Source organism: Sciurus carolinensis, chromosome 8 (genome assembly GCF_902686445.1).
Source record: "Sciurus carolinensis chromosome 8, mSciCar1.2, whole genome shotgun sequence".
In the NCBI taxonomy this organism is placed as follows: Eukaryota; Metazoa; Chordata; class Mammalia; order Rodentia; family Sciuridae; genus Sciurus; species Sciurus carolinensis.
This window is the reverse complement of record NC_062220.1, coordinates 133,445,387-133,465,688: the sequence shown is the minus strand read 5'-3', so window position 1 is coordinate 133,465,688 and position 20,302 is coordinate 133,445,387. Positions and strand designations below refer to the sequence as shown.

General features: G+C 49.8%; 1 protein-coding gene across 3 annotated transcripts in view; it reads left to right on the top strand.

Moving 5' to 3' along the window:
• Ccdc60 (coiled-coil domain containing 60) overlaps nucleotides 1-20,302 on the top strand; it is a 149,899-nt gene that overhangs the window by 64,282 nt on the left and 65,315 nt on the right. The gene's annotated exons all lie outside the window — the stretch shown is intronic.

Below are 20,302 nucleotides of genomic sequence, written 5' to 3'. Positions count from 1 at the left end.
ACCCTCGTCCAGGTCCACCTCTTAACTTTTGACTGACCGCAGGATGACATCGGACTTTCAAGTCCCCACTTGCCATGACAACTCTAGGTCACCTTGGCCCTTGCTGACCGGCCGGTTCTAACTAGATTCCTAACCATCCATTCTTACAGAGTTTATGGTCAGGAGAAATGATCCTTACCTTCCTGAGCCCCAGGATCCCGTCTGTGAGAAGGGTCACCAAGGTCTCCCCACCTCAGGGTAACTTGGGTCTTTCTTATCGATGTCATTTCGGGCCTGCATTTCTCCTGCAGATAACAGGTGTCTTGCAGGGGAGAGGGACATATCCTGTCCACTGAAGCCAGGTGGGGCTGCAGGCAAATGGTTTCTTGGAAGTATGTGGGGGCTCATCACAGTGGGCCCGCTACATAGAATTATCCCCTCAACCCCGGGTTCTGTTCCCACCATTCACATCTATCTGCCCCCCAATCAGAGGGAGGTGCCTGAGTCCTTGTCAAATCCCAGTGTCCCCTCAGCCTTCAACGTTCAGCAGAAGACTGACGGAAGGGTAACCAGTAGCAGCAGAGGACAGGAGCCCTGACCTCCCCGGGCATTTCAGGGAACATCCGTGGACCCGCCTCGTTCTGGCCTAGAGCTCTCTCTGCTCTCCATCCAGAGAGTCCCCACAGGCTCCAGGAAATCCTCCCTTAGTACCACAGACGCGCCCGATAATAGCAGGGAGTCAGACAGACTCGGTGTCCATCACGGACCCTGCCACCTGCCAGCAGGTGACAATGGAGGCGTCTCCCAGGTCTCTGTTCCTTTATCTGCAAGATGAGAATAAAACGGGTCATTGCCAGACCTGGGTGGAAGGAGGCCTATCACCTCACGTCCTGTGACCCTGAGCACCTTCCCCACTCGCTCCTCATTCCTTCCCTCCCTGGTGGCGTGAGCAAATGGAGATCCAGGAAAGTACTTTATTTGTCTCTAAGTGGTAAGACAGTATTGTTTTTCTTCTTTATCCCTGGAGTCTTTCCTGAGAGCCGGAACATTCCAAAGGGGGATCACAAAATGGGGCTTTTGGCGAAGCGATTCCAGGCAGAGACTTGGCACTAACCACTCAGGAGGTGTGCTCGGATGGGCGGTATAGGCAATGGGGAGGGTCAGTGCATCGCGGACCCCTCCCACGCTGAGTGGGACTCCCACGCTGAGACTCTTCCTCCCGCCACCTCCGTCATCTCCAAGTTCCCCCGCCCCGCAGCCGTCTCCACCCTGCCTCTGACGGAACTGATTACGGAGCCCAAGAAGGGACATGGAGGGCAGGAAGAAGGACTGAGGGTAGGTCGAAGAGAGGATCCCAGAAAGTGACCTTCCCTCTGTCTGCCCGCTCCGTCAGCTCTTCAAGTGTCTCTGGATAGTCACCGGCCAGTGGGAACATAGAGTGAGCCACGTAGGTCATTTTGAGTTTTTGACCAGTCACACTAAAGAATGTTTAAAAAAAAAAAATACAACAGGCGGAAGCTATTCTAATACTAAATTTCACTTAACCCAATATGTCCAAAATAGTATCATTCAACAGGTAATCAATATAAAAAGGTATTTAATGAGAATGCTTTTCATTTAGTTTCTGGTACATGATTAAAAAAGGGATGAAATGCTGGAAAATAATGAATGCTAGAAAACCCAGGGTGTAGCCAGGCGCCGTGGCGCACGCCTGTCATCCCAGCGGCTCGGATGCTGGGGCGGGAGGTCTGTGAGTTCAAAGCCAGCCTCAGCAACTTAGCGGGACCCTCAGGAGCTCAGCAAAACTCTGTCTCTAAATAAAATATAAAAAAGGGCTGGGGATGTGGCTCAGTGATTAAGTGCCCCTGGCTTCAATCCCCAGTACCAAAAAAAAAAAAAAAAAAGAAAGAAAGAAAGAAAAGAAAAGAAAATAGAAAACCCACAGTGTATTTCATACTTGGGGGCACATATTAATTTGGACCAACCACATTTCAAGTGTCTAATAGTTGCTGGGGACAAAATTTCATAGACTGAAGCCCTAAGCCCCAGTGTGACTATAGTAGGAGCTGGGGTCCTTGGAGAGGTATTTAAGGTAAAATGAGGTCATGGGTGTGGCCCTAATCCAGTCCGACTAGTGTCTTGAGAGACATCAGAGATGTGTACAGAGAGGTCATGTGAGGTCTCAGCAAAGAAGGCAGGAAGAGAGCCCTCAGGAGAACCAACCCTGGGTCTGGAACTTCCGCCCTCCAGAACCAGGGGAAAACAAACCTCTGCTCAAGCCACCCGGGCTGTGGTCTCCTGTCACAGCAGCCCCGGTGATCTCATGATAGAATGGTCAGCACTGAGAGCATTCTGCAGACCATGTCCCCAGCGTGAGGGAACCCATGGGGCTCAGCCTGACGGTCTCAGGTGGAGCTGAGCTCACACATGGCATTTGAAATTGGCTCTCAGGGTCAAGGGCTGGGCTCTCCCTGGACCCTCTGTTAGTTGTGGACACATTGGCCTCTGCAGCATTTGAGGCTGACGCCCTGGGAACTTTGGCGCTCCAGGGACTGGTGAGAGGCGGGAAGCCAAGGATGATCTGGGCAGCACCTGTAGCAGAAAGAAAAGAACGAGGAGCCCCCCACAGGGGTGTCCATTCTGTGCCTCGTGGTGCCTAGAAGACACTCCAGGCTTGGCAGGGAAGTCAGATCAGACTTAAGGTCCAAAACACAGACTCAGCTCTTCATCAGGGACACCCACCCATCAGAACAGACGCTGACCGTGCACGCGTTGGTTCTCGCCAGCTGAATGTCATCAGCCCTAAGACCCAGCCACAAAGGCGAGTCCGAATCTCCAGAACCCAAGGAGGGAGGGTCATCTGCACACTCCAGCAACAGCTGCTAACGGCATCCATGCTGACAAGGTCCCGGATGCCAAGATGGAGCCAGCCTAAGGAGGACAAGGAGCACAGCAAGCGGCTCGCACGCCCAGCCCATTACTAAACTCTCAGGAAACTCGCAAGCCACTTACGGAACATGGCTATGGGCAAAAATCCAGTGATAAGCCAGGCTTGGTGCTCCTCACCCCTGTCATCCCAGCAGCTTGGGAAGCTGAGGCAGGAGGATTGAAAGTTCAAAGCCAGCCTCAGCAACGTAGTGAGCAAGGGCTGGGGATGTGGCTCCTGGATTCAATCCCTGGTACCAAAGAGAATAAATAAATGATATAAATTAATCATTAAATAAATCATACAACAAAAATACATTGGAAATGCTCCTTCCTGGTTATTCTATAGGCTTTGCTGTGGTCTAGGTTCTTGAGGCTTCTGATGGTTGGTGGATGTGCCCAGCTCTTGGTTCAGCGATGCCACACTAGAGCTTGAAATCAACCCACATGGGAATATCTATACAATGGAACTCAGCAAGCACTGCAAATCAGGGTTCAACAACCGGTTCCAGGGAGCTGGTTGTTGCCCATTTGCCAGCACACCACTGGTCACATGCCCCAAGAACGGCAAAGGCTGAGTTCCCCGCTGGCCCCAGAGACCAGAGTGGATTGATGGAAAGGTTGTGCAGACCACGGCAATTTCTCCTTTCAGTTGGCAAGCGGAGTCTACCACTCTGCCAGACACACTAACCACGGCTCTGAACCAGCTAGAATTCAATAACCTCATCACACAGACTTAGCCTGTCCAACTGCAGGACGCGAAGGAGAAACGGGGAAAGGGCCAGACAGAAAAATCCACAACCAAGAAATGACAATAAAACGTCCCACCTGGCTACACTCCTGGATCCCACCCACTTTTTTTTTTTCAAGAATAAGCATATTTCATTATCTGAAAGAGAACTCATAATCTGAAGCCAACTATTATCAAAAACTAAAATTAATATTTTTTGCTAGTGCAATGTATTTTTAAACACAAAACTACATAAAATATACTTTTTTTAAAGTTCATGCAGATCTGAAGTAATTTTAAAATGAAAACATCCAAATTTGATGAAGCAGGGCTTTTTCATTATTTTTTATTGATTCTTTGTAGTTATACATGACAGCATGTAATCATATAAGCATGGGATACATCTTATTCTAATTAGGACCCCAATCTTGTGGATGTACGTGATGGTGAGATTCACTGTCCACCCTCACTTAAGGGGGCAGTGTCCTGCCTTCCAGGGAAAGTCACCTGTCTAAGAGGTGGGACTCCCTCCCCACCCCGCCTGGGGCCCGTCTCCCAGGATTCAATGAGGTGAATTATTAGGACAGAAGATGCTGATTTTTCCACTTATCATTCTTTTAAATCTGTTTTGCCTCCTGTTAGAGTCCAGCCCCCCTGGAACCAAACACCCTGACTGCCTCCCGGATTTTTATTTAATACCTCAGACCCCTTATAATTCAATGGCACGATCCCCGGCCAATTTAACATGATGCTAAAATGAAGGAAACTCTCACGGCTCTGAGCAGCACGCTCTGCACCAAATTGCTAAACACCTGCTAGCAGAAGCTGACAACCGGGGCCTCTGCACCCGTGCAGATCCTAGTCCACTCTTGAAGCCGGTGACATGTTTTCCTACAAAGCTTCCAGCGCCTGCTATTGCAAATGTCTTGGGGGAAAAATAAGCATCTCCTCAACCACCCAAACAAGCAACATGTGGAACTGAAGCCGCGACTCGCCCATCGCAAAGTTAGGCGCAGGCGAAGGTAGATGGATAGTGATAGATCATCCACCCCACCCCCATTCCCCGCAGCAGACCCCAGCAGGGAGCAGACCCTTCAAGTGTCTGGGAGATCTGAGACTTTGCTCCCCAGCTGCCTTTGGTAGATGGCCAAAGGAAGGCGATTCGATGGGATTTTTTGGAAATGGAAGAAGGTGTTTATTTCTTTAATCGAGTTAGGCACTTCTCTGCTATGGCTGGGGTGAATGTCCTCCAAGGTCCCCCCAGGTGTCGCTATTAGGCGGTGGCGGAAGCTCTGGGAGGGGCAGAGGGGTGTGGGTGATGTATAGATGGATCCTGGTGACCGGGCAGGAGCTGCTACTTTAAGCAGTGGCCCAGAAGGGGAGGTTTACAGAGAAGACCCTGAGCTTGACCCCTGCCTGGTGAGAGGACCATGCGCATGAAGTGGGGAGAGAGGCCCAGTGTTCCGGAGAACCCCGGGAGAAGGGGCCCAAAGTCGGAACAAGCTGGACTGTGGACCAACGGGAACAAGGCCCGGGCGGCTGAAGCAGCCTGAGGCAGGAGAGAGGCCTAGACAAGGTGGACACACTGGGCAAGGGCTGGACCACGCACGGCCTTGGCGGCTGTGAGGAGACCTCTGGGTTTTAGTCCAGGTGCCGTGAGGACTCGCCTTAGGGTTCTGAGCAGGAGAAGGACATCGTCTGAGTCTTAAAAGATCACCCCACCCGCTGCACAGAGACCAGCCGGAAAGTTGGGGTCAGATGTGACGCCGGCTCGGGTCAGGGACACGGCCGCGGGCTGGGGACAAGAAGACAGACCCAGGATTTCTTTGGAGGCAGAGTCTCCAGAATGGCTAAGGGACTGGACCGTGGGAACCAAGGGAAAAGGTGGAGGTTCTGTGCTGCAGTGACCTGTCCCCACCCCGTCTTCCTCGCTAAGGTCCTGAGAGATTTACCCACAGCTGGGGTCACGTCCATGCTCAGGGTCCTGAGCAAGTGTGTGTTTATGGGATTAATGTCCACTGTACCTCGAATTTAGTTAAAAATAAGGATAAGGGCTTGTTCGTTAACTCAGCAGGGGAAGTAAGCAAGGAAATGCTTCACACACACACACACACACACACACACACACACACACACACGCAGGCCCAATCGACAGACCAGATCACAGAGATGAGGGACACCTGGCCCATTGCTTCAGGTCCTGCAGGTGAGGCTGCTGACCTCTCCCCCTGCCACTGCATTCAAGCAGGAGTCTCCATTCTGACGTTCGGGTGACTGGCCTGTGGTCAGAAGGAACAGCCATGAACGTTGTCCGACAGCAGAACCAACCCATCCCCTGAATCCTCAGGGTCTAGCTCAGTGCTTGGCATAAAGCAGGCACTCAATACACATTTGCTGAAATTTATATTTACAGGACGTCTTAAAATCTTCCCTGAGGCAGGCAGAAAAGGACTTGCTGATTCGTCTCTCCAATGAGGAAACTGAGGCTCGGAGGCTTCAGAGATCTACTTAAAGTCATTATGTCCCTCAGCTACTGTTGTGTAACAAAGCACCCCAGAAACGTAGCGAATTAAATCAAAAAGTTTCTATTAGCGCTTATGGATGTGTGGTTTGGCTGGGGGTGTCTCTGGTCTCCACTGAGCTCCCTGTGTCGTAGTCAGTTAGGGTTGGGTAGTCTCCCATGTTTGGAGGTCAGCTGGCTCTGGGCAGGTCTAGGGCAGCCTCCAGCAGAAAGTTCTCTCGTTCCCAGGCAGGTTAACTGGGCTCGTTAAAAGGAATGGAAGCGTAGGGAACCTCCTGAGCTTTAGGAAAGGTTAGGAACTGGCAGTACCTCGCTTCTACTACATCCTTGTGGTTAAAGCAAGTCGCAGCCCAGGGTAAAGGTGGAAGAACGGATTCCACTTTACGACGGCAAGAACTCCAAAGTCACACGGCAAAAGGGTGGAGTCTTGGGGCCATTTTTCCATCTACCACAGTCCTATAGCTAAATTTGAGCTGGCTTTTGACACAGGATCTAGTATCAAAAGGTAATCTGAATAAAGAGTCTCGCTCTTAGGAATTGTGTTAGTCATCTTTGTGTTGCTGTGATCAAAATACCTGACAAGAACAACTTAGAGGAGGAAAAGTTTATTTGGGGCTCAGAATTTCAGAGGTTCAGTCCATGGTCGGCCAACTCCATTGCTTTGGGCCCAAGCGAGGCAGAACATCATGGTGGAAGGGTGTGGTGGAGGAAAGCTGCTAACTCATGGCAAACAGGAAGCAGAGAGAGAGGAGAGGGGGCCAAGGACAAGCCAGGCCCCAAAGGCACACCCATCTGCCTAACCTTACCACCCAGTGATACTTGTATTCAAGTCAGTCAAGTCTATTCAAATAATTAATTCATCAAATGGATTAATCCACCGATGAGGTAACAACACTCATAATTCAGTCTTCTCCCTCTGAGCACTGCTGGATTGCCTAACACCTGGACTCTCTGGGGGACATTTTTGGATTCAAACCGTAACAAGAATGTAACATGGAAGCATGTTAGGGTCAAGGGTCAAGCAGGGAGAGGTGGAGCTAGCAACTGCAAGCTAAGAAAGGGAGGCCAGAGGGAGCACGGTGAGCTGGGTGGGAGTCAACGGCATAAGACAGCAATGACCATGGGTGAGAAAGAGGCCCTGCGAGGAAGAGAGATGAGAAGACACCAAAGGGACAAAATAGAGATCGGAGTTTCCCAAGAGAAGAAAGTCAAAGGACATTCAAGTTTCTGTCCCTAAGGACCTTCCAGAGGAACTCTCCAGTCCTTCTGTCTGTGAAGTGTCTGATCTTGGAATTCCATGAGCTCTGTCACATCCTGGGTCACCCCCATGTGTCCTCTTACACAAACCCCTCTTGGGTAGGCTAACTTGCCAACCAAGGACCCTTGCTAAAATGACTTCCTGGCTCCTAAAGTGCAGAGAAATGGAGGAAAAATGTAACGCTTTGACACCCCACCCCATTTCTTGAACTATTTTACAGGCTAATGATGTTTATTAACGTTAATGGTGTTCACTTTGAAATATGGCTTATGTCTGGGTTGGTAGATGGAGTAAGCGTCTCCCAACTATTTTTTAAACAAGGAGGGATGAAACTCATCATTGAATTAAACGATTGGATTTGGGATAACAGATACATGGCTCACATACCTTCACTGCTCTCTCTTGTGCCCATGGCAGACAAGACTAATGGATCACAGCATTCTTTCCCTTCAAATCCAGATTTGGTCTCAAAATCTTCTCTGGCCAGCCCTCCAGGAAGTTATCACCCAGGGATCCGATTTTGTGACATAGAATTTAATTTGTTTGTCATCTAACAAACAAATTAAAGACTCAAGAGGAAATCTTGATATTTATAACAGCCTCTTATTAACTCAAATTGAGGGTTGAAGTATGAGAGACCAACAGAAGGAACGGATCACACCCAAATCTCTCCATGAATGAAGCTGAATTTTAATCCACGAATTTAAACGGTCGGAAAAATCATCGTTGACCTCCGACATTCACTGACGGCCTGGATAACTTCCGCACCTCATCCTTTCGAACCTCAGACTCCCATATCCACAGCCTGTACTTGGGATGCAGGCATAGCTAAGGCTTCTGAATCGCATCTTCTGAATCATCTAAAGAAGACCCAAGTCACATCTCCCCACACCCTGAAGCCAGCAAGTGACCATTAATGAGTTCCTTGTATGTTCCACGAAGGCAAAACCTCGGCCCCATGTCCTCAGCCCAGAATTGATAAACAGATCCGCATGCTTGCGGGGTAGGACTCCGCTTCCCCTGCTAGAGGAAACGTGGCTCAAGTTAATTGCATTTTTATCATCTTGGATGTAACCCAGAGGCCCTCCCCGTTTCCTCTCTGTTGCTGGTGTCTTTGTGGATCTTTGATGCCTCTAGGTAACCAGAGTTTAAGGCAAGTTTTCTTCTCCGCTTTTCTAGTGCCGCTCTCCACTGAGAGTAAATACTTATTTATTTTCCTCCTTTCCTTTCGGCTAGGGCTGCCACGGAGGGCCCCACGTTAAAAAATAATAATAATAACTTGACCAGAAGACGGTATTTTCAAACACAACATCCAAATATCTTGAACCCTTGAAACTCCCGCTGCCTAAGCATGTACAGAACCTTGTTTTCCAAAGTCCCTTCCCAGATGACAAGCCACACGCTCAGATTTATGACCAGGCTGGGAGGGTTCACGTCGGACAGTGGGGAACCTGTTGGCTTTGGAGTCAGCTGTGAGTTCAAACCCAGCTCTACCCGGTACTGGCCAATCCATCGCTGCTCTCGGCCTCAGTTTCTTTACCAAGCGTGCGGGGTGGAGGGATGACGAGCTCCATGTCACATTGTCAACGGGATGCCTGAGAACAGGTGTGAGCGGAGAATTTGTAGAGTAGATGATTGAAAAGCGGCCACTGTGGTGGTCACACCTATTGCCGTCGGAGTGCCTGAAAACACTCACAGATGTCACCCAATGAGGCCCATCCCGTCTCTTACCAGCTGGGTGACCTCAGGCTGCTCACCTCACCTCTCTGAACCTTTCAGTTTCTCCTCTTGGGATAGGATCAGTGCCTTTTTTTCAGGAACCGCATGTGTGCGAGAAGGAAACCAGACCACGTAGGTAAAATCCTCTTGCGCTTCAGCTCGGCTCCCTTAACTCCCACGGTGCTCCGGGGAGCAGGGGTGAGCCCCGGGGTCCCGGCCCCTTGGTCTAGCCCATCTCTGGTTAGCTCAGGACCCCATTCCAACCTCTGCCGCTCTCCAGGCTTCAGCGAGGCCAGGTCAGCACGCGTGCCCCCCGGTCGCTGAAGGTAAAGGAAGCGTCTTCACATACATCCTGCCCTTTCCTGGAGAGGGAGAGTTCATTCAGTCCCTGCGTCGCCTCCAAAAATTTTAGACTAATGGGTCCTTGTAGGTGCTTTTATCCTGTTGATTAAACTTGTGTGGTGTGTGTGTGTGTGTGTGTGTGTGTGTGAGAGAGAGAGAGAGAGAGGAAGACAGACAGAAAGACACTCTTACCCAAAACTGGGGAAAGAAAAAGACACGGAGGTGAATTTGATTCATTCACATCCCTTCTTTACCCGTGAGAGATTCCAGATCCGCCACAGCCAGCAAGTAAAACCTCAGGAGCTGAAACACGGACAACAAGCGGCAATTATTACCCTTCCGTCCCTTTTCAACAGCATGTCAATAATGGTGACCTCCGTGTCCCCACCATGGGCAGAGGGAGCTCAGGATGTAAGCAGACAGGTCGGGCGGGGGTCCTCTGTGAAATCAGGTCACCGTACCCCAAGTTTCCCTGCATACGCTGAGCAGGGCACCCATCCTACAAAACACGCCCTGAAGAAAAGTGTTCACAGTCCCTCGTTTGAGCTGCGCTGCCACCTGGATGCCTGTCTCAGAGCTCCCCGGGGCACAGGAGGACGTTTTGCTTTTGTGGGGCTGGGGACCAGATCCCTGGCCTGTGCCTTCCAGGAAAGGGCTGCACGCTGAGCTGCATCCCCGGCTCTGCCCGGTGGCACGGACAGCGTCGTCAAATCCTGTGGTCAGGAGAGCTGCTCGCATTCACGTAGCCTGGCAGTCCCTAGTCATAGAGCATGGGCTTCCTTTTCTAGCCGTAGGACAGACGAGGCACCTTGAATGAGCCTTCCAAGGAGGGACAATAAATAAATAAAAATCGGGACACAAACTCCATCAATGTGGACGCAAGGCGTGTTGTAAGGTGGGTTCTCCGAGAAGCCGTCTCAGAGGGAGGCTGTGTGTGCGGAGGACCGACCCCCGCGAGGGATGGGGACGTGGTGCAGAGGAGAAGCCAAACCCTAAGGCAGCCTCAAAGAGGTCTTGGCCAATCCCACGGGGGCTCCGAAGCCAGCCGTGCCCTTCAGAGACGTTCCCCACTGACCCCAGGGGGACACAGCTCTGTACCCACGCGGGTCCTTGGGAGGGACTCTGCCTTCAGCAGGGAGCCATCTCCCTGGATGGAGGATCAGATGCCTGGGTCCGGGAGGGGCGCTGGGACGGTGGGACACCACTTCCTGCTTGCCTTCTGACACCCGCTTGCTTTGTATGGTAAGCTCACCCCCTTGGGGAGCCGATCTTCCAGGATTCAGATTGATGTCTTTTCCCGGAGAAACTTGCTGGCAGTGACTAGTGGTTCCACAGCTACCGTCCTCCTCACGGCAGCGGGGTCTCCGCAAAGTGCGAACCTGAGCTGCCGTCCCCGCCGAGGCGCCAGCGGCCCCGGGGATCGCGGCGCGTTTGACCACCCTGGAAAGTTTCAGCAGCGGCTCTGCCGCAGCACGTCTCGGGCCGTCAGCACGCCACCCAGCCCCACAGAAGCTGGACTCGGTGTCGTCTGGCTCCTCGATGGGGGGAATAAGTCTTTATATGCAGCGTATGCTAATTTCTGTGGTGTAAATATTCCCACCGTGGCCAATTCCAAGCCGCCAACGCGATGGCACCGAGGACGGAGTTGGGAAGAGATGTGCTCAACTGGCTCTCGCCGGCCATTGCAAATTGGCTCAGCCCATTGCTGGATCGGGTCCTCGCGGCCAGTTGGATGGTGTCTTTTCGGTTCCCAAGTCTCCTTTAGGGTCTGCATCTGAGGATTGCCCCCGGCACCGACTGTTGTTGGTTTCCCCAGAAAATGAGCTTCCAAGAAGGGGAGGTGCTGGCACGTTGGCCCTGGGGCGATGCTCTTGGAAGGAACGGCTGGGAGCAGCTACGGGAGCAGGATGGGGCAGAGGGAGAAGCCGCACTCAGAAACCATCTCCGAGACGGTTCCACAGCTGGGATGGCCTTCGAAGATACCCCAGCGGGAGCCAGGGGACAAAAACTTTGTATCCTTGCACGAACCCTTTCTGGGATGCAGGCTTCCTCCACAAAAGAGGCTTGCTCTTTCTTGAGGCTGCTTGCTGAATTTGAGAGAAGTGTCTGAGCAGGACAAGGACTCAACCATGAGCCCCGAGCAAGCAACGGAAAGTGGGGAGACTGAGGCGTCCATCTGGGAGAGGAGATCTGGGCGGCACCCTGGAATGGGTATCAAGTGACGAAAGCTCACGCAGCCAGAGATTATGGAAAAAAAAAAAAAGTTATTTGACCATTGAAATTTTTATTCTCATGCATAACAATGGCATGGGGGTCAATGGAAGCCACTTTGGGAACTGAGGATATAGTTTAAGGCCCTCGAGTCCCAAATGAGGAGACCTCGACCAGAGATCGCAATGGCCTTGCCTGAGATTTCCGTGCACGTCGGTCTCCGAGCTGGAAACTGCATGCGCGCCAAGGTCTTTGCTTCTCATTCCTCTATTTCCTTAAGGCACATGGCGTTGCAGTTTTGTTTAGTTATTTGAATGATGTCCATGTCGTGCACCAGACTAGAGAACCGTTAAGAACAGGGCCATATCTGCTTTTGCTTACTAATACATAGCGAGTGTCTTGCACAGCGTCTGGAACATACTTGGTTCTTAATAAACACCTGTCGAATGAATGATGAAAGCTGCAGAATTCTTTTAGCATTTTTTTAGGAATCCAGTTGAAGGGAGAGTCAGGAAGGAAGATGACTAGATGCAAACTGGAACAAGCCAGGTGGCCAGGCTGAGTCACAAAGGACCTGGCTCAGTTCAGCAAGCACAGGCTTGGCTTCTGCCTGATAAGCTCACGCAGGCTTTGAGCCACGGCGATTGGGTTCAAAATCCCAGCTCCACCACATACAACCTATGTGGTGACAAACAAGCTGTCTGATTTCTCCAATCCCCAAAGTAGGGATTGTAGAAGTATTTTCTCCTGCCCCCAGGGCCACCGGGAGGATTCATTGAGTTAGTACATGCAAAGCACCTAGAGCCATGTCTGACACCTAGTAAGTGCTCAATAAACGGTAGTCGTGTGTATTATATCCAACACACCTGCCAGTGCCAAGAGTTCATGAATTTCTCCCCATCTGTCACCAGTCAAGGGACCACAGGCAGAGCTCCAGCGTGTTTCACCAGGTCCCACACCCTGAACGTCCAAAGTCCGTGCTCGAGGGACAGTTGGAGAAAATAGGATGGAAAAAGAAAAAAAGGAAAAGGATTTCCTTAAGCAGAGACTGTACCCGTGCAGACATTAGGACCAGATTTCCACGTCACTTGCCAATCCCTTCCTCTTTCATCACTAGAAGTCCAATGCGCTATCCATTGCGCTACAGAGCCAATCCCTTTCTGTTGGGGTCGTTGAACAAGGAGGTGGCCACGGGCTGTACAATAAACTCCCCGTCCTGCATGCTGAGTGGACCCTGCGATTAATGGGCTCTGCCACAGTTTGGAACTTGAATGTACCCCAAAGGCCCAAGTCTGGAAGGCTTGGTCCCCAGTCTGTGCTGCTATTGGGGGACAGAAGAACTTCTAGGAGACGGGGCTTATTGGGGGAAATTAGGTCACTGGGGGCATGTCCTTGAAGAGGATACTGGAACCTTGGGCCTTTCTTTCTCTCTCTGCTCCCCTGTCCCCAAGAGGCGAGTAGGTCTCCTCCACCATGCACTCCTTCCACATGGCCCTGCCTTACCACAGGCCAAAAGCAAAAGAGCCAAGTGGCTACAGACTAAAACCTCTGACACCACAAGGCAAGATAAACCTTCCCTCCTTTTAAGTTGACTGCCTCAGGTATTTTGTAACAGTAAAGGAAAGCTGACTAGCACAAGCTCTGGAATTTTGCTTGAACTTTTCACCGAGATAGAACATAATACAGGAAAATCACACATGTCATTAAAGCATGCAGTTCAATGAACTTTTATGAAATGAATTTTCACATTAACTCACATCCATATCAGGAAAGAAGACCATCATCACTACAATTCCCAGAAAACCTCCTCGCAATCCCGTCCAGTCACCACTGCCCCAAAGTAAGTCACTGTCCTAACATCTAACGCGTAGACTTGTTTCTCCTGTTTTGAACTTTATACAAATGGAGTTGTGCAGTCGGTCCTCTTATTTAGCTGGATTCTTTCCCTCAGTATCGCTCTGTTCTTGCACATTTTTAAATTTTTTGCTAAATATACGTATGCGTTTCTATCAGGACTCCACCTAGAAGTGGAGGGCGTGGCCCCAGAGTTTGCGTGTGCTCTGCGTTAATAGACACCGCCAGCTGCCCAAGTCCAGTATTTTTTTACATTTTGATTTTTATGCCTTTATCAGTGCACTATAGTTGTACATGCTAGTTCAGTTCTTTTTGACACAACCATACACACATGGTGTAAGTTTGCTCCATTTAAGTCCCAGGTACCTCCTTTTCCCTCCCCTGTTCCCCCTCTCCTCTACTCAACTCATCTTCCTTCTATTTATTCATTTTTTAATTGGTGCTTTATAGATATACATAAAGGCAGATTTCGGTGTGGTATATTTATACATGCACATAGCTTAATTTTGTCAAATTCATTCCAGACTTCCTCTCCTTTATCAATCCCTCCTCCTTCTACTTCACTGATCTTCCTTCTATCCTTATGATACCCCCACCCACTTCTTTTCCCTTATTATGCTCTCTGGCTTCCACATATGAGAGAAAACAACTGACCCTTTGTTCTCTGAGTCTTGTTTATTTCACTTAGTATGATGTTCTCCAGTTCATTCTTCTTTATGACTGAGTAATACTCCGTTGCGCACATGCACTTGTGCGCACGCGCGTATGTGTGTGTGTGTGTATCACATTTTCTTAATCCATTCCTCTATTGATGGGCACTGGGCTGGTTCTATAACTCATTAAGAACTTCTTAATAAAAACACACAAATAATACAAACTAGAATCTTAGGAAAATCAAATTCTGCACCCAGGAATACAACATTCAATAATTTTCTGCTCATACATGTACACATAAGTATTTTTTTACAAAAAAATCTGAATATACTACTTAGTAGCTTAATTTTTTATTTAATGAAAGATTATGAATATCTTCCACAACTTCTATAAATATACATCTGTGACTTCATTTTTCAGTGCTTTAATATGAAAATGTTCAAATATCTAAAAGGTGAATGGAATAATCAGATGAACTCCTATGTATCCATTATTCAGATTAGTGATGGTGAACCCCTCATCAGTTTGTTTAATTTACATATAATCCTCTCCATCACTTTGAAGCATTATATATTTTATCTGAAAATATTTAAACTGTATAGAGAAGATAAGATCCCTCTTTTGGACTCAGCCAACAATAACATTATCATATCTAAAAATGTAATTATTTAATATCAAATATCCATGCAAACATAACGACCATTATAATGATCATATATGATTTCCTTTACAAGAACGTGGCATAATTCATTTGATCTGTTATCACTGAACTTCTTATTTTCTGTTTGTTCACCAACTATGTAAACAATGCTTCAATGGACATCTTCAGAGTTACTCAGCATATGCTTTAGTTCCTTAGGACAGAGTCCTAAGATATGTAGCTTAAGGATCTCAATTCTTTTTTTTTTTTTTTTGCGGTACTGGGGATCGAACTCAGGGCCTTGTACTTGTGAGGCAAGCACTCTACCAGCTGAGCTATCTCCCCAGCCCCAAGGATCTCAATTCTTAACCAAAGTCCTCTAGAGACTTACATTGCTGAAAAGTAGCTAATTCATAGATGTTTGAAACAAAATGAGTTGTTTTCATAAGAAATGGTGGGGGGAAGCAGGAAACGTGGTCTAAGAGGTCAAAATTACTTCAGATAAGACTTTATGCCCTTTTCACTTAAGCATAGTCATTATCAGCCATTTAGAGCAGTCGAAATGAAAACAAAGTATTCATGAACAAAACCCTCCCCCCTCCTTGGAATGTCCTGACATCGTCCACTTGAGCCACGGACAAAGCCACCCTCCAATCAGGATATCCCTTTCATCCCCAGGATTCTTCACATAAAGTCTTCGTCTTACTCAGTAACATCCTGGGCTCAGAGTTCCCTTTAAAGCCAGTGTGTTCATCGTCTTCCCATCACTCTAGCAAAACACCTGAGATAATCAACTTAAAAAGAGAAAAGGTTTATGTTGGCTCAAATATTGGCCTCGTTACTGTGGTGTGAGAGCACTGGGCAGAGGAAGCTGCTCATCTCAAGAAGCAAAGAGAGAAGAGGACAGCATCTCAATACCCACTTCCAGGGCTTGCCCCCCATGACCTAAGATCTCCCTCCAGGCTCCACCTTCTTACTGTTTCCACCACCTGCCAACAGCACCCAGCTGGGGCCTAAGCCTGTAACACATGAGCCTTCAGGGAACATTCCAGACTCAAACTACAGCATCCCGCATATCCATAACTGATTGCTGTGCTGATTGTCACTCAGATGAGCCCATCATCCGTGTCTGGAACTAGTCACCCTTTCCAACCCAGGTGACCTTTGACCCCTTCTTGGCCCGGGCCATCTCTGCAATGTTAACTGACATTATTTGTGGTCACAATTTCACCTCAAAGTAAAATCATATTATATCAAAAAGCAGAAAATCTACAAGTGCACCAAACCAGCCTTAGTACACCCGAACGGTGCTCAGTCACCCTGCATGACGGACAGGAAATCATCCCCGCAGCCCGCTGGGAGAGAAGCAACTCGGCTGTCACTCAGCCACCCCACCACCCGCCCGAGCGCAAAGTAATAACAACAATAAAAGAGCAGGCAGCTTAAACCCTGTTATTCCAAAATTAATGCTTATAAATGTATTTCAACAGGTATTCATTTCCTCCCGACTCTATTCCAAAAGGGCAGAAGAAGAAGAAGAATTATCTTTAAAACCAACTTGCCAATCACCTGCCTCCCCCTCGATCCAATGTATTGACAGGCAGTTTAATGTGGCAGGGCTTTTGGAACCTGCCTGAATCCGGGCTCCACCACCTACTCGGTGTTTGAATACGGGCGAGTTACCTAATCTCTAAAGTGGAAATAAGAAGAAAGCCGACCTCGCCGAATCGTGTGAGTTAAATGAATTGAGATGCATGCACCCAGCATACAGAGGCGTCAGTGGGACAAGAAGAGGCTGCATAAAAGTTTAGCCAACCTATTTCCTTCCTGCAGACCCACAGTTTGGGGTGGGGGCAGGGATGGTGGGGAAATTACATCATAAGAGGTGTCCTTTATTTTTCCGGATAGCCATATGAGACATCCCATGAATTATGCATAAGAAGTCTACTGTCTCCCTCTAGGACCTTCAGCTTACCCTTAAATCCTCAAAGAACCAGAGGGTTTATCTGTCACTTTTCACACCCGGCAGGGGAGAAATTTGGGGCTCAGGGGGTCCTTCGCTGTCATCGCTTCTCACAACCAGTAAGTGTCGCTATTTAAAGCCCCGGGGTCTTAAAGAACTTGAGGGCCATTCTTCACGGACATCTCGCTGATCCCGATCATGGTTCCCCAAACCCATAATGTTTGCGTTGAAACCTTTTCCTCCTAAGACTACCTGCACAAGGGAGGTGATCTCTAGGGCTCCAGGAAGCTCCAGCACCCCTCAATCTGAGGGAAGCCACCCTAACATCAAACCAAGGAGGTTTTCTGACCCTTTTCTTGCTGAAATTTTTACATGAAGAGCACATTTTTGTTTTCTATTGTGGCTCCGGATACATTTCATCGAGCATCTTAATAGACGGACGATCACATGCAGAGAGGCGCTTCCCCAAAGTCGACAGACCCTCGACCTCACCACACCCACCCTACCGCTGGATCTAGAGGACCCCTTAGAAATTGGCCTGATCTTTATCTGCCCCACCTTTTCCTAGGAAAAGCAAAAATGAGAACAAAACCAGAAAGAATGCTCACAGAAGCACTTTGCTGCCCTGAGCTAAAAAAAAATGCAAGGCAGTCAAATCAAACAGCCCGGAAAGTGTCGAGAATGATGCTTCAGCAGGTTCCCCGAGGTTGCATCTGAGGCAGGCAGAGTGTGGGGGTCAGGAAGATTCCGGCTGGCTGAGTGCCTTCCGTGTCAGGCCCAGGGGGACCCATTTAAAGAAAGTGCAGGGCCGGCTCCTCAGCACATCTGAGGGTGTGTTCCGCCTCAGGTCTCATTCAAGGTCCAGAACAAAACGGTACCAAAAAGCCAGGAGCATCCTGGTAGAATGTGTGCGTGCGACGTTAAAGGAAACCACCAGAACCTGGTTCTGCAAGATGGTCTTTCAATCGGAGAAGCCCCTGTAGGAGTCCTAGGAGCTCAAGGGAAATCAATCTCTGCCGCCGCCCTGAGACAGCTCCAAACGCACATTCACAGGAAAGCAGTCCCCGGGCCCAAGGCTTCCTCCCGAAGGTCTACCATCCCCCGAGGACGGGGCATGGGGCGGGGTGACCGCGCCCGGGGCAGGCGACACTGCACCAGGCTGGGGTCTCGTTCGCCATACCTGCTCAGGAGGGCTGCCACCATTTGCAGTGTACCATGTCCTTGGTGTCCCCGGGGTTGTACGACTGAGCAGCTCTTTGTTGATAGTCATATAAAGATAAAAATAGGAGCTTGCAGAGCTGGAGTGGGGAGGGAGAGAGATGAGTCACAGATAGGTTGAGTAGGAATGTCCAAAGTGCTTCACCCGACCCAGCTTTAAAACATGTGTCTGTGTGCCCGTGTGTGTGTGTGCCCGTGTGTGTTTGTGTGTGTGTGTGTCTGTGTACCCGTGTGTGTCCGTGTGTGTTTCTCTGTGTGTCTATGTGCCGTGTGTGTTCCTCTGTGTGTCTGTGTGCCCGTGTGTGTTTCTCCGTGTGTCTGTGTGCCCGTGTGTGTTTCTCCGTGTGTCTGAGTGCCCGTGTGTTTCTCCGTGTGTCTGTGTGCCCATGTGTGTTTGGACTCACTCACCTTTCACCTGCATGGACCCTGCAGGTTTTTTGACCTTGCACCCTTTGGAAGTCTTTGGTCTTGAAAAAACAGAATAGAAACAGGCAGGTAAACAGGATGTGAGCAGTGGAAGGAGCAATCCAGGTCAGGAAAGGCCCCGGAAGGCCAGTGACTTCCAGGTTCCTGGTCTGTGCCAGGCACTGGGCTAGGAACTGAGCCAGGCCATCACAGTGTGAGAGGAAGATGAGGAAGGTAGCTTCTCACTGGGGACACGGCGCTTCCACAGACCCTGGGTGAATGAGCAAGAACTGCCCGTGGTCCTAGGCACCTTCCAGGATCCCTGTGAGTGGACCAAGGGAGTGGGAAGGACAAGGAGTGGCAGGTGACCACCGTGTCCAGGAGGCGGTCAGAGCCTTCTCACAGTGACAGGAGGCAAAGTCAAGTTGTGATTGGAAAGGGAAGCCTGAGATACACCCCTGGCCTCGACTGCATTGCACCGGAACCCCTGCACACCCCCTGCCCAGACACCTCACGGAAAAAGCAGTGCACATTCCTAAGCAGCTCGGTGTCTGCAGACAGCAGTCCGCTGTCAATCAAGCAGGACACAGCCCCCACCATCGCAGGCTGGTGGTCTTGCGCCTTCTTCCCTCGTCTGTGCTGAAATCATAAGCCGGGAGCGCTCTGGAAATCGTCTGTGTGCCCCAGTAAAAAACCTCTCTCCCTGCTAATGCTATTTTTATTTTTAAGTCTAAACTGGCAGGTCCCGAAGAGCAATCCCTTCCATTCCATTTAGTTATTAAGCACCATAGGTAATAATGGGCATTGCATGCTGGGGTGTGTGTGTGTGTGTGTGTGTGTGTGTGTGAACGAACACCTTGCACTAGTTCCTTCCAGACCTGGTCCGCCTCTACCTGCAATGCCCTGCCTCTGCTTTCTCGTGGCAAGGAACTGCCTGGATGCTGACAGGTGACCAGGGAGGCAATGAATCTCAAGAGTTGAGCTCACAGAAGCAGAGATACCGTGGTGATGGCCAGACCGGGATGGATCGAGGGGACACGGGGCAGAGGACTCGAGGCTTTCATGTTGCAGGAGGAATCCAGCCTGGGGGTCTGATTTACAGCATGGGAACCGGAGGTCCCCAGACTGTGCCCTTGGGATCTGCTCAGTGGGTGCATCCTGAGCCTTCCCATCACCGATGGAAAGGGAGTACGTGCGGCGATGGGCGCATTAGAGCATGTTCATCACCTTGATCGTGGTGATTATTTCACAACGTGTACATATATTAAATCATCAAGCTCTATATCTTCAATATATTAGAAAAGAGAGAGAAAGAGAGGGGGAGACGCCAGGAACCAGAGAGTCCAAATCCTGGCATTGCCACGTTCCCATTCCGTGGTGTTAGGCAAGCGGCGTCAATCTGTGAGCCTCAGTCGCCCATCCCCGAAGTGACAGTACCTGCCTGCAGGGCCACTGCAGGGATTAAGTGAGCTAAACCCGGGCAGCACCCGGGCTGCGGCGGACACAGAGTGTGCTCTGTAAGAAATGGCTGTCATCAGGACGATTTTCCAAGGCCAAGCCCTCCCCAGGGCCTTTGCCCTGGCGGATATGAGGCTTCTTCTACACCTCCCACCAAACCATCATTTGCTTCTCAATATGACAGGGTAAAGAGACAAGATGGGGAGGGAGGAGGGGCGGGCGCATTAGGCTCCGGAACAAAGCAGGCTTGGCCATGTTCCATTCCCAGTGAAGTTGGGTGCTTCTCCTCGCAGTTGCCTAGAAACGGGAGCTGCGGTGGGCTCCGACTGCCTGCCAGAGATGCCCCTAATTGGGATGCACATAGAACTGTTTGTTGACACGCCACAGGTTTTGATTCTTCTTCCCGAAGAGATTCGGCCCTCTTG